Genomic DNA, 11,697 nt, shown 5'->3' with positions numbered 1-11,697 from the left:
CCCTGGATGAAGTCCATCCACTGCAGAAGTCACCAAACCTGTATTTCAAGGGACATTTCTTCACTCTCCATCTCCCAGATGGGCCTGCAGCCCTGAAAAGGGACTCAGGCTTGGCCCTTTGAAAGATGTCAATCCCTTTCTCTCTAAGGCAGACAAGTAAGATGTCTCCCCCCATGTTCTAATATCAAAGCTACTCCTCAAAGTGTCATTTCTTTGTGTTGGAAAAGGTTCCTGCTGCTCTCCAACCTGGCCCACCTCCCTCAAGACTGACGGGAAAAGTGCTGATATGATAATACAGTTGGGGTTTGCTGCCAGTTGCCACAGGCCAGAGGAAGCCAGCACACAGCCTTCCCTGTGCGGCTATGACCAGTGGGGAGGCTGAGGCACAGAGGCAGGCCAGAGGACCCAAGGCTTAAAATAGCCTTAAGTCTTTGCAGCAGGGACTCAGGCTCTTCTCTAGGAAGCCACCCTTGATGTCATATCCTCGGGGGGGGGGGTGTCAGCAGGTACCCATCTTTGTCTGTCCCCTCCACCCCCACCCCTCGTTTCCCAAGGAGCAGCAATTGCTGCTCTATATCTAACAAGGCTACTGATTCTCTGCTTTGAAATGCAAAATGGGCCCAAGCCTGGGTGTCTAATACGTTACCTCTAAAAAGAAACCAAAAAATACAAACTGCTGGCAAGATGGATCCAACTCGTAGTGATCTTGTAGGACAGAGCAGAACTGCCCCAGAGGGTTTCCACGGCTGCAGTCTTTACAGAAGCAGACTGCCACATCGTTCTCCCTCAGAGCAGTTGGTGGGTTTGAACCACTGACCTTTCTTTTGGGTCAGCAGCCAAGTACTTCCCCACTGCATCACCATCACCTCTTCAAGCTTCACAAATTGTCCGCACGTTAGGTTTGACAACAGCTCCCCCCACTTAGCACTGCGCCTGGCTGACCAGTGTCCTGTCTGTCCCCAGGCTGGGCCAGGTCTAGCATTCTTTTCCTGAAGAAGCCTGTCCCCCTTTTCCCTCTCCCTGATGCTATTTAATGCTCTCCTCCTGCAGCCTGAGAGAGTTCAGGGTAACAAATGGTGACGCACTCAACTAACCGAACGCTTGGTGGTTTGAACTCACCCAGAGGGGCTGCGGAAGGAGGCCCTGGTGATCTGCCTCCAAAGGTCACGGCCTCGAAAACCCCACAGAAGCGCAGTTCTACTGTGCATGTATGGAGGTACCACGAATTGGAATCTCTTCAGTGGCAGCTGGTTTGGTTTGTAGTTTTTGCAATCTGAGCACACGAGGCAAATGAAATCAGTTATTTGCTTTTCTTGGTTGCATGCCAAGGTACAGGAGAAGTGTAATTGATGTGGCCACCATCAGCACAAGGGACGAGGACGGTTCTGGGGACCCTAGTGCGGCTGAGCCAGTCAGCCCCAGCAGCCTGCCCTCTGGGGCAGGAGCCCTCCAGCAGGCCTCTTGTCAGTCTTCATTTAGAAACAAGAAAGAAACTGCATTTTTAAAAAGGCCAACAGAAAAATCTCGCTGCAGCAGCCTGGATTGCAAATCAGTGTAGACAACTTGGGGTCCCCCAGAGTGTGTCCCTTCACAGCCATCGCACATGGTGGGTCTCCGGCAAGACACAGGTGCTGGTGGAGCTGGCTCCCTGTCAGTCTCAGGCCCAGGCCCCAACCCCAGCCTGGGGGCCAGAGGCTATTCAGGATTCACCTTTATTTAGTCTGGCACATCTGGGGAGCAGTTCCCCTCCTTTTTAAAGCCCAGTGATGTCTGTTGTTGTTTCTGCTGCCCTTGAGTCAGCCTGACTCATGGGGACCCCATGCTCAACACAGTGAAAAGCCGCCCTGTGCTACATCATCCCCACAATCGGTTGGGGATGGGAACTTTGTGACCCGTAGGATTTTCACTGGCTGATTTTTGGAAATAGATCACCAGGCCTTTCTTCCTAGTCCACCTTAGTCTGGAAGCTCCACTGAAACCTGTTCACCATCACAGCAACCCACAAGCCTCCATTGACAGATGGGTGGTAGCTGCTCATGAGGTGCATTGGCTGGGAATCGAACCCAGGTCTCAGCATGAAAGGTGAGAATGCTATCACTGAACCACCACTGCCCTCACAAATGATGTACAGGGCTGGGAGGGCGAAGGCACACAGCAGCATTGCTCCCCAGGAGGGAAGGCCCCCCACTCCCATGGTGCTCACCGTGGGGCAGCTCAGACTCCCTGGGACCTGAAAGGCTATAGCCGGGGGATTCTATACCCACAGAGCACTGAGGTACTTCTGGGAACCCAGGATAGTCTTTTTCTTCATACAATAGAGGCTGTTATTTAAATATAAAATACAACAGGGAAGGGAAGTGAACATGGTCAGCTTTATGGGTGAACAATCAGACGAGGGAGCTCTTCCCAGAGTCTACCTTTTTGTTAAATTGCTGGGGTCTCAGGAACTGAGTTCCTCCTCCCCACCTCCCACCTTCCCTTCTCTTCTCATTCTCCTTTTTCTTATCTCTGTCTCTGTCAGTCTGTGTGCCTCCATTCTCCCTGAATCTCTCTCTACTTCTCTCTCCCTGCCTCTATAATAGTAACTCATGCCAGGTACTGTTCCAAGTACTTTTCAGATTTCAGATCATTTAACCCCAAAGCCCTATGAGGCAGGTTCCATCTGTCTCTCTGCATCACATTCTTCCTCTCCTGTTGCCTGTGTCTCCATCTCTCCCTGTCTCTCTCTCTCTCTCACACACACACACACACACACACACACACACACACACACACACACACACACACACACACACACACACACACACACACACACACACACACACACACCGGCCTTCGGGCCTCTCTCCACTTCTCACACACAGAGCTTAGTCCGCAATCAGTGGATAAGAAGCAGATCATCTCCTCAGGGAGGAACAGCCTCAGACCATAAAGAAACTCACCAAGTGCCCCGTTGCCAAGCTGCCCCGCGTTCAGCTGAACCACCTCGGGCCTGTGAGGCCCTGAGGTGCCTGGTACTGCCACAGCCCTGAATTTGATTAAAGCTCCGGAGAAAGAGCAACTGTGCCTCTGCTACCCCCATAGCGGGGCTGCCTCTCCCGGGGGCTCTGGGGTGAGGGTCTGTCCTCTCCTCTGTCCTTGGCGCCACTCTGACCTTGGAGGTGAGGGACGGAGACAGGCAGAGGAGACCGGAAAACACAAAAGAAGAAAATTTCTCCAGCTCTTCCCTTTCCTGACGGCAGGGCACAGGACAGCATGCTGAATAGAGAATCTGGAAACCTGAATTCTTATCCTGGCCTTGCCACCAACTAAATCTTGGCATCTGGCAGGTCATTTACATTCTGTAGGTTTCCACTTCTCCTGTAGGGGTTGGATTATATCAGGTTTTTTTTTTTTTTCTTTTTTTTTTTTAGGGGCAGTGAGTGAGCTTGGTTCAAACAAAATCACAGAGAAGCCCAATATGTAAAACTCCATGAAATGGGGGGCAGGGAGGGCCCTGTCTCAAACACTGCTCACCCTTCTCTCTACAGCGGCCCTTTCCAGATTTGCTCACCTACAGCTCTCATGAAACTCAGACTACGCACCTTCCTGGGTGCCAGGGTGAAGAGTGGTGAGCACAGGCTCCCTGCCCACCAGGAGCTTACAGTATGGGGGAGGGAGAGGTGAAACAGATCAATGTAGCATTCTTAAACAAGGGGCATCATTAACAAATGGCCATGTACGAAGCACTCAAGGAAAAAGTGCTCTAAAACAGTTTGGCAATTCCTCAAAAAGTTAAACAGAGAACTACCGTGCCAAAAAACAATAACAACAAAACCCACTGCTATCCAGTTGATTCCAACTCATAGTGACCCTAGAAGACAGAAAATAACTGCCCCAAATTGTTTCCAAGGAGCAGCCGGTGGATTCGAACTGCCGACCTTTTGGTTAGCAGCCAAACATGTAACCACTGTGCCACTAATCCCACTCCTGTGCATGTACCCAAAAGATTTGAAAGCAGGGACGTACACCCATGTTCTTTACAGCATTATTCACAATAGCCAAAAAGTGGAAACATCCTAAATGCCCATCAACAACAGATGAACGAATCGACAAAATGTGTTCTAGACACACGAGATGGTTACTCTGCCAAAGAGAAATGGATGAATCCTGGAAACATTACGATGAGTGACATAAGTCAGACACGAAAGGACAGATGTTGTATGGCTCCACTTACATGAAGCATCCAGACTAGGTAAGTGCATGGAGACCCTAGTTTATTAGTGGTTACCCATGGTGGGGGGAAGGGGGGAAGGGGAGGTCACTGCTCAGGAGACACTGAGTTTCTGCTCCTGGTGGTGGAATAATCTGGAAAAGGACAGTGATGGTTGCGTAACATGATGAAGACAATCAGTGTCACTGAATCTTACACGTAAAAACTGTTCAACTGGCAAGTGTTTTTTTATGTATATTTTTTACCACAATGAAAAAAAAAAGGTGGTCCAAAATTGTTGAGTCTATGTGTCCAGAAGATAGCCAAGGATTTGGGATGGGCTGAGGTGGAGAAGGACGAGGGAGGTTGCCCAAGACTTCTGTGGTTCGAGGCCCTAGGCCTGCTCTACCTCGGGGCGTAGGGAGTCCTCTTCGTGGTCTCAAGGCTTTTTCGTGTACTTTTCCCTTCACCCAGAATGCTTTTTCCCTAGATATTTCCGTGGCTCAAATCCACTCGTATCTCTCCTCAAATGTCACTTCCTCAAAAAGCATTCTCTGCCAGCACTAAATGCAGTAATGTTCACATGTTCACTCTTGTGCACACACGTGCGCAAACCTGCACACACACAGAGGCACGTGTCCTGGAACCCTGTCCTCCCTGGATTTGTTTTCTGCACGGCACTTACCACCATTTCTTTTTTGGTGTGTGTATTACATACACATTTGTTGTTGTTAGTTGCCATCAAGTCAGTTCCAACTCATAGCGACCCCAGAGGACAGAGTAGATCTACCCCATAGGGTTTCCAAGGAGTGGCTGGTGGATTTGAACTCCCAACCTTTTCGTTAGCAGCCAAGCTCTTAACCACTGCACCACCAGGGCTCATATATGTATTTGAGAAATATATATATTTGTTTCTTTTCTGATTCCCCCACTAGAACATAAGCTTCAAGGAGGCAGGGACTGTTTTGTCACTGCTGTGTCCCCTGTGCCTGACATCTCGTAGGTGCTAATATGAATATTTTTGAAAGAATAACAAATAAACAAGTGAATGAATGGCCTGCAAAGTTCATCCAGGCTCCACCTTGGCATCTAACGTCCCAGCTGGTCACACGCACTCCCCTCACCTACACTTCTCTTTTTTGCCTTAAAACTCTCAAGAACCTTGCAAGGAGGGGGTGCCTGCCTGAAGACAGGATTTGAGGATTTCACTGAGAACCGTAGACAAATAACACCTATTACCAGCTTCTGCTCTCGTAATGCGGCTTTACAGTTTAGGTACCGGGAGAGTAAAAGATGGTACATGAGGAGGGGAGTTTCCATTCAGTTTTTAAAATAGATTCATACAATTTGGGTGGTGGAGAAGACCACAGACTCAGGCCAGGTTTGAAGCAATTTCGGTGAATTACATGGCCCAAACCTGGTGGCGCAGTGGTTAAGCGCTACAGCTGCTAAGCAAGAGGTCTGCAGTTCAAATCCGCCAGGCGCTCCTTGGAAACTCTACGGGGCAGTTCTACTCTGTCCTATAGGGTCGCTATGAGTCAGAATCGACTCAGCGGCAGTGGGTTTTGGTGGGCGACATGGGAAGCCCTGGTGGCAGAGTGGCTAAGAGCTTGGCTGCTAACCAAAAGGTCAGCAGTCTGAATCCACCAGCAACTCCTTGGGAACCCTATGAGGCAGTTCTCCTCTGTCCTCCAGGGTTGCTATGAGTCAAAATAACTCGGCAACGGGCTTGGGCTCGCGTGACATGGACAGGCCTGTGCGTCCCCTTAGTCAAGCTTTAAATATAACCAGGAATGCTTGTGCTGAGGAGGAGAAGAAGCTGCTGGTGGCAGGGAGGATGCAGGGGAGAGGCACAGGGCCGGTAGGTAAGCTCACAGATCAGCTGTTCTCTTCAGGCTTGCTCCGGCCTGGGGGACCCAGCTGGCACTCAAGGCCTGTGGCTTCAGGACGCTGACTTTTATAAACATAATGACTAAGGTTTCACACATACATCAGCATGTTTTAAGATCTCCAGTCTCCCTACCCCACCCCACCCCACCCCACCGCCCATGAAAATTAGGCTGAACCAAAAAGGAGGTCAACTTTGAGTAAGACTTCTATGAACACTGAAGACAGAATGGCAATAGCATCTGATATTTCCAGGCGATGGAGCCAACTCCCATTAAATGCATCATTGTGACATTTTTATTTGTTATGCCTTAGAATTCCACTCTTGAAACCTCGGACTCTCCAGAATGGAGGAGACGATAAGTGTTATCGAGGCCACTGTTTTTAAGCTAGGGCTGCAACTCTTCTCCGGGTCATGAAATCAATCTAGTGGAGCATACTCAGAATTTAATTTTAAAAAGGAAATTGTTGTTGTTGTTAGCTGCCATCAAATTGGCTCTCTTATGACTACCCCGTGTACAACAGAACAAAATGCTGCCTGGTTCTGCACCATCTTCATGATCCTTGGCGTGGTCAAGTCTATCGTTGCTGCCACTGTGTATTTTGAGGGCCTTCCAACCCTATCTTCCAGCACTATATTGGACAACATTCTGCAGTGATCATTGGCTGCTTTTTGGAAGTAGATTACCAGGCCTTTCTTCCTAGTCTGTCTTAATCTGGAAGCTCCACTGAAACCTGTCCACCATGGGTGACCCTGCTAGTATTTGAAATACCAGTGGCATAGTTCCTAGAATCATAGCAACAAGCAAGCCACCACAGTATGACAAACTGACAGGTTGGTGGTAGGAAAAAAAGGAAATAGAACGGAATTAAATAGAAAATACCACAGTTCTTCGCACATAGTAAAGGTGAGCACTGCTTCGTAAAACTCCTGCTGTAACGTATAAATGCGTATGTGTATACTGCACGGCAATATGAAATATGTTTCTTACTATGAATTCTGGTTAAAAAGAATTTTGAAACCTCACTGCTAGTGAGATTGAAAAATGATCCAACCACTATGGAAAACGGTACAGTACTTCCTCAAAAAGCTAGAAATAGAAACACCCTACCCTACCAGTTGCCATCTGGTTGGTTCCGATTCATAGCGACCCTGTCAGCCAAATAATAGACTGGCCTGTAAAATAAACAGTATCACCCGTGAGGAATGTGCTCCCTTAAACAATCAAATATATGAGACCAAATGGTCAACATTTTCTCAAAACCAAAGATGAGAAGGGAAGCTAGATCAACAGAAACAGAACAAACAGAAAGGAAATAATGAGAATGCTGACACATTGCAAAAATTGTAGCCAATGTCACAGAATGGTTTGTACAAAAATTGTTAAATGGAAACCTAATTTGCTGTGTAAACTTTCACCTAAAATATTTTTTTAAAAGTTTCAAAGCTAGCCCACCAGTCCATTTTCCATATACGGCTCAACACTTCTGTATCCAGCCTATGCTTAATCGTTCCTTAATCCCTGGATTTATTAAGTGCCCTTGGAGTGGAAGGCTCTGTGCTTGGCACAGGGGGAACAAAGATGAATAGGACACTGTGTTAGCCAGGGCCCTGGCAGGAACCAGGTGGCACACACTAATTGAGTAATACGAGGAGAGTTTAACAAAGGCACTATTTATAAAGGTGTGGACTGCATACAGGGAAACCGAAAGAGATGGGGCAGACCCCTGGGGCTGTTAACCGCAGAGCAAGGTTTGAGGGGCTAGAGAAGGAAGCTGTTTCCAGAGCTTTGTGTCAGAGGGCTGGCTGATAGGAGCCGTGGCCTTCTGTCCAGGGAGGCAACCAGCTCTCAGGAACCCTGCAGGGAAGGGCCAGAGGGATACGACAATCTCACCTTCCTCTCTCCCACTGATCTCCTGCCCATGTGCCCCGTGGGCCAATCCCAAGCAGAAGCCAGAGGTGCAGGTTTCCAGGGATGCAGACCATGTGGATGAGCAGGGGAAAGAAGGGTGGAGAGTAAATATGGAGGGGCAAGCAGAAGATGACCAGTTCAAATAACACCCCTGCTCTCCAGGAACTTCTATCCATTGGATGGGAAGGCGGTGTGACTCATGCCAGAAGAGTGATGAGCATGAGGATTTCTGGAAGCACTAATGAAGAAGGCTGGACTCTGCAGGGAAGGTTAGGGAAGGCTTACAAGAAAGAAGAAGGAAGTGCTCTGTTCCCTGGCATCCTCTCCTTGGGGAACACTTCCCTGCTTACCTCACACCATGTGATCCTGGTAGAATCTCAGTCATGGTGCCCTGCCCTACAGCACAACCCATCAGAGGGTGCCCCAGGTCCCTGGCCATGGTGACTGGTTCAGAGAAGTCCAAACCAAAGCCCAGCCTCTCAGGGTCTTCCCTGGGATCTTCAGCTAGTGATAAAAATTGTCTCTTGCCTCTCTGAATTCAGGTGCTGGTGAAGTTAGAACTATGGCTGCTATCTCCCCCCACCACACACATAAGTGTAAATATTCAACGTGGGAAAAGTTGGAGTGGGGTGAGAAACCTTCTCACTGGGAACTGTTTTCTATTCAGGGTTACCTTATATTCAAGCATATGCTATATTCATGCCGATTCTTTCTCTTTTTTGTTTTAGTGAGTTTGCGTTGTTTCTGTCTTAGCAGAGTCTGGAAAGAGGAGTTGGAGCCCACCTGATCTCAGAAGAGTCTGCAAGGGCAAAAGTGTGGGATGAGAAAGTGCATAGCAGATATTGAGGGACCTGCTCAGCGTGGGCCTGGCCAGAGGCTAGAGTGTTTGTGCAGGAGATAATGGGACGAGGCTGTAACAGCCGGCTTAGAACAAACCGTGAAAGGCCTTAAGATGAATATTCATTAAGGACTCTAAGGAGGGAAGTAATGCAACAGATGTGCATTCTAGAAAGCCCACTGGGAGTTGTGTGGACGGTGGGTGTGAGTGGGCCTGGAGGAAGTGGGCTGATACAAAGCCTGGGGGAGACACAACGGGACAGAACTCCTCTGGGAACACCAGGGAAGGGAAATCAATGCCCAGATCCAAGAGAGGCCAGGGGAGGTAGAAGAGTCCAGAATTAGCACTGATTCTGGTTTGGGTGCGAGGGTGAATGGCGGCATGAATGGGATCTTGTTTTGATTGTTTCCTACATCTTAGAGCTTTAGGGTCTTCTCCTTCCTACTCATACTTCCCTGACTGCATTGAGTTTCTCCTCCTTTCTAAGGGGTGGGGCCCAGAATAGAACTCAGCCCTCCAGCTGTCCTTTGACTGGTGGGAGATGGCACCGTCACACGCTTTTATTAATATAGCCCATGGGGCAGAGAATTTGTCATTTCACAGCGTTGACTCACATGGATTATTGTAGAAAACCCCTAAGGTTTGCTTCACATAGTTTCCAGATCGTTTTTTAATGGGCTAGCGAATGTCTTTACAAATGAATATTTCTTTTTACTACTCAAAATGCTGGCCTATGCCATTAAGCTTAGCATGTCTTTGCTACATCTCAAAGCTATACACATCTCATCCTTTGAATCCAATTTAGCTGAACAAGAAAATATGAAGGTTCTGGAATGGAATGCATAAAAATAGCATGCTCTGTTTTCAAGGAGCTTAAAATCTAGTGTGAAATATACCTACCTGTATAGATAGATATAGATAGATACATAGATACATACATCTATATATAATATATCTATATATCTATATCTGTATCTATATAGATCTATATAGATATAAAATATAGAGATAGAGATATAGAGAGTAGCCATCCAGTGGACGTCAGCTCATGGTGATTCCATGCACAATAGACCAAAACCTTTCTAGGTCTTGTGTCATCTTCACAATCATGTTTGAGTCCATCTTTGCAGCTATTGTGCCAGTCCATCTCACCAAGGTCTCCCTCACCCTCATTGGCCTTCTACTTCACCAAGCATGGCGTCCTCCTCCAGCGATTGATCCATCCTGATAACATGTCCAAAGAAAGTAAGTCAGAGACTGTTCTATTGTGACCCATCAGGTTTTCATTGACTCATTTTTGGAAGTAAATAACCAAGCCTTTCTTCCTAGTCTGTCTTAACCTGGAAGCTTTACCGAAACCTGTCAAATACCATGCTGGTATTTGAAATACTGGTGGCATAGCATCCAGCAGCATAGCAACATGCAAGCCACCACAGTACAACACACAGACAGGTGAGGAATGATACATGTATACACAATTTTTGGAGCAATCTCTAGTTGTGAAATGTCACTGTGGAGTGCTTATCATGATTTTTAAGGCTCTGGAAATATTTACCATGAGGTTCACCATAGCATCTTCACAGCTCAGCTGCTCTGAAAGTCTTCTGGTCATCTGTTAACACAGTCTATGCTATAGATAATTCACTAGTCACTATGGCCTGTGTCCCAGAATCTGTCCCCTGGTCTGTACCACCCCCTGCTTTCTCTTTTCTAAGGTTGATCTTTTGGGTTTTTTATATCCAAAATCTCACTAACTTCTGCAGATACTCCTTACAAGGGAATAGAAAGCAGGCCTCCTAATGTGCCCCTTGCAAGTTTTATAAAAACTGTCTTAACTTCACTCCCCCACCCCCACCACTTCACGTAACCTCCCACCTCAATTCTTACCATCTGAGATTATTTTCTTCAGCAAGTCCAACCATAACCACCACACCATCTGTGGTACATTTCTCTTGCTATGTTGTTGTTATTGAGTTGAACCCAACTCATGGCAACCACATGCACAATGGAATGAAACACTATCCAGTCCTGCACCATCCCCATGATTGTGATCCATAGGGTTTTCATTGGCTGATTTTCAGATATAGATTTCCAGGCCTTTCTTCCTAGTCTGTCTTAGTCTAGAAGCTCTGGGGAAACCTGTTCAGCCTCGTATCAACACGCAATCCTCCGCTGACAGGTGGTGGCTGTACGTGGTGCATTGGCCAGGAATTGAACCTGGGCCTTCTGCATGAGAGGCAAAAATTCTACCATTGAACCACCAATGCCCCCCAAACCAGTTGCCATTGAGTCAATTTCAACTCATGGTGACCCCATGTGTGTCAGAATAGAATTGTGCTCCATAGGGTTTTCAATGGCTGATTTCTCAGAAGTAGATCTCCAGGCCATTCTTCCAAGGTGTCTCTGGGCAGACTTGAACCTCCAGCTTTCTGGTTGGCACTGAGCACAGTAACCACTGGCACCACCCAGGGACTCCATTGTTTCTCTTAGATCACCATTTATTTATTCAGTCTATCCGACCAGGCAGTTTGTCCACCACAGCACATGGCCCCTTTTATGAAGATCCCCACTGTGGTGTGACGCAGAGGTCTCAGGACCAGGCAAAGCTGCACAACTTTTAACACAGCCATTCATTTCACCAATATTTACTGAGCCCCTTTCTGCATTAAACACCCTGGGTAGTGCAGATGGTTAAGCGCATGGCTACTAACCGAAAGTTTGGCAGTTCAAACCGATCCAAAGACATTTGGAAGAAAGGCCATGGAAAACCCTATGGGAAAACCAACAGTATCACCCGTGAGTACTGTGCTCCTCAAAATAATCATCTAGATGAAACCAAATAGTTAACATTTACCCTAGACCACACA

At 47.5% G+C, this 11,697-nt stretch overlaps 1 non-coding gene across 1 annotated transcript; it reads right to left on the bottom strand.

Moving 5' to 3' along the window:
- Window positions 1-11,026: 11,026 nt before the first annotated feature.
- Window positions 11,027-11,097, bottom strand: TRNAE-CUC (transfer RNA glutamic acid (anticodon CUC)). The gene has a single exon. It is a non-coding gene; the product is annotated as a tRNA-Glu (tRNA).
- Between the last annotated feature and the right edge of the window lie 600 nt (window positions 11,098-11,697).

The sequence above is a fragment of the Elephas maximus genome, chromosome 14 (genome assembly GCF_024166365.1).
Source record: "Elephas maximus indicus isolate mEleMax1 chromosome 14, mEleMax1 primary haplotype, whole genome shotgun sequence".
In the NCBI taxonomy this organism is placed as follows: domain Eukaryota; kingdom Metazoa; phylum Chordata; class Mammalia; order Proboscidea; family Elephantidae; genus Elephas; species Elephas maximus.
Note: the sequence above shows the minus strand (reverse complement) of the source record. Positions and strands in the feature narration are given on the sequence as shown.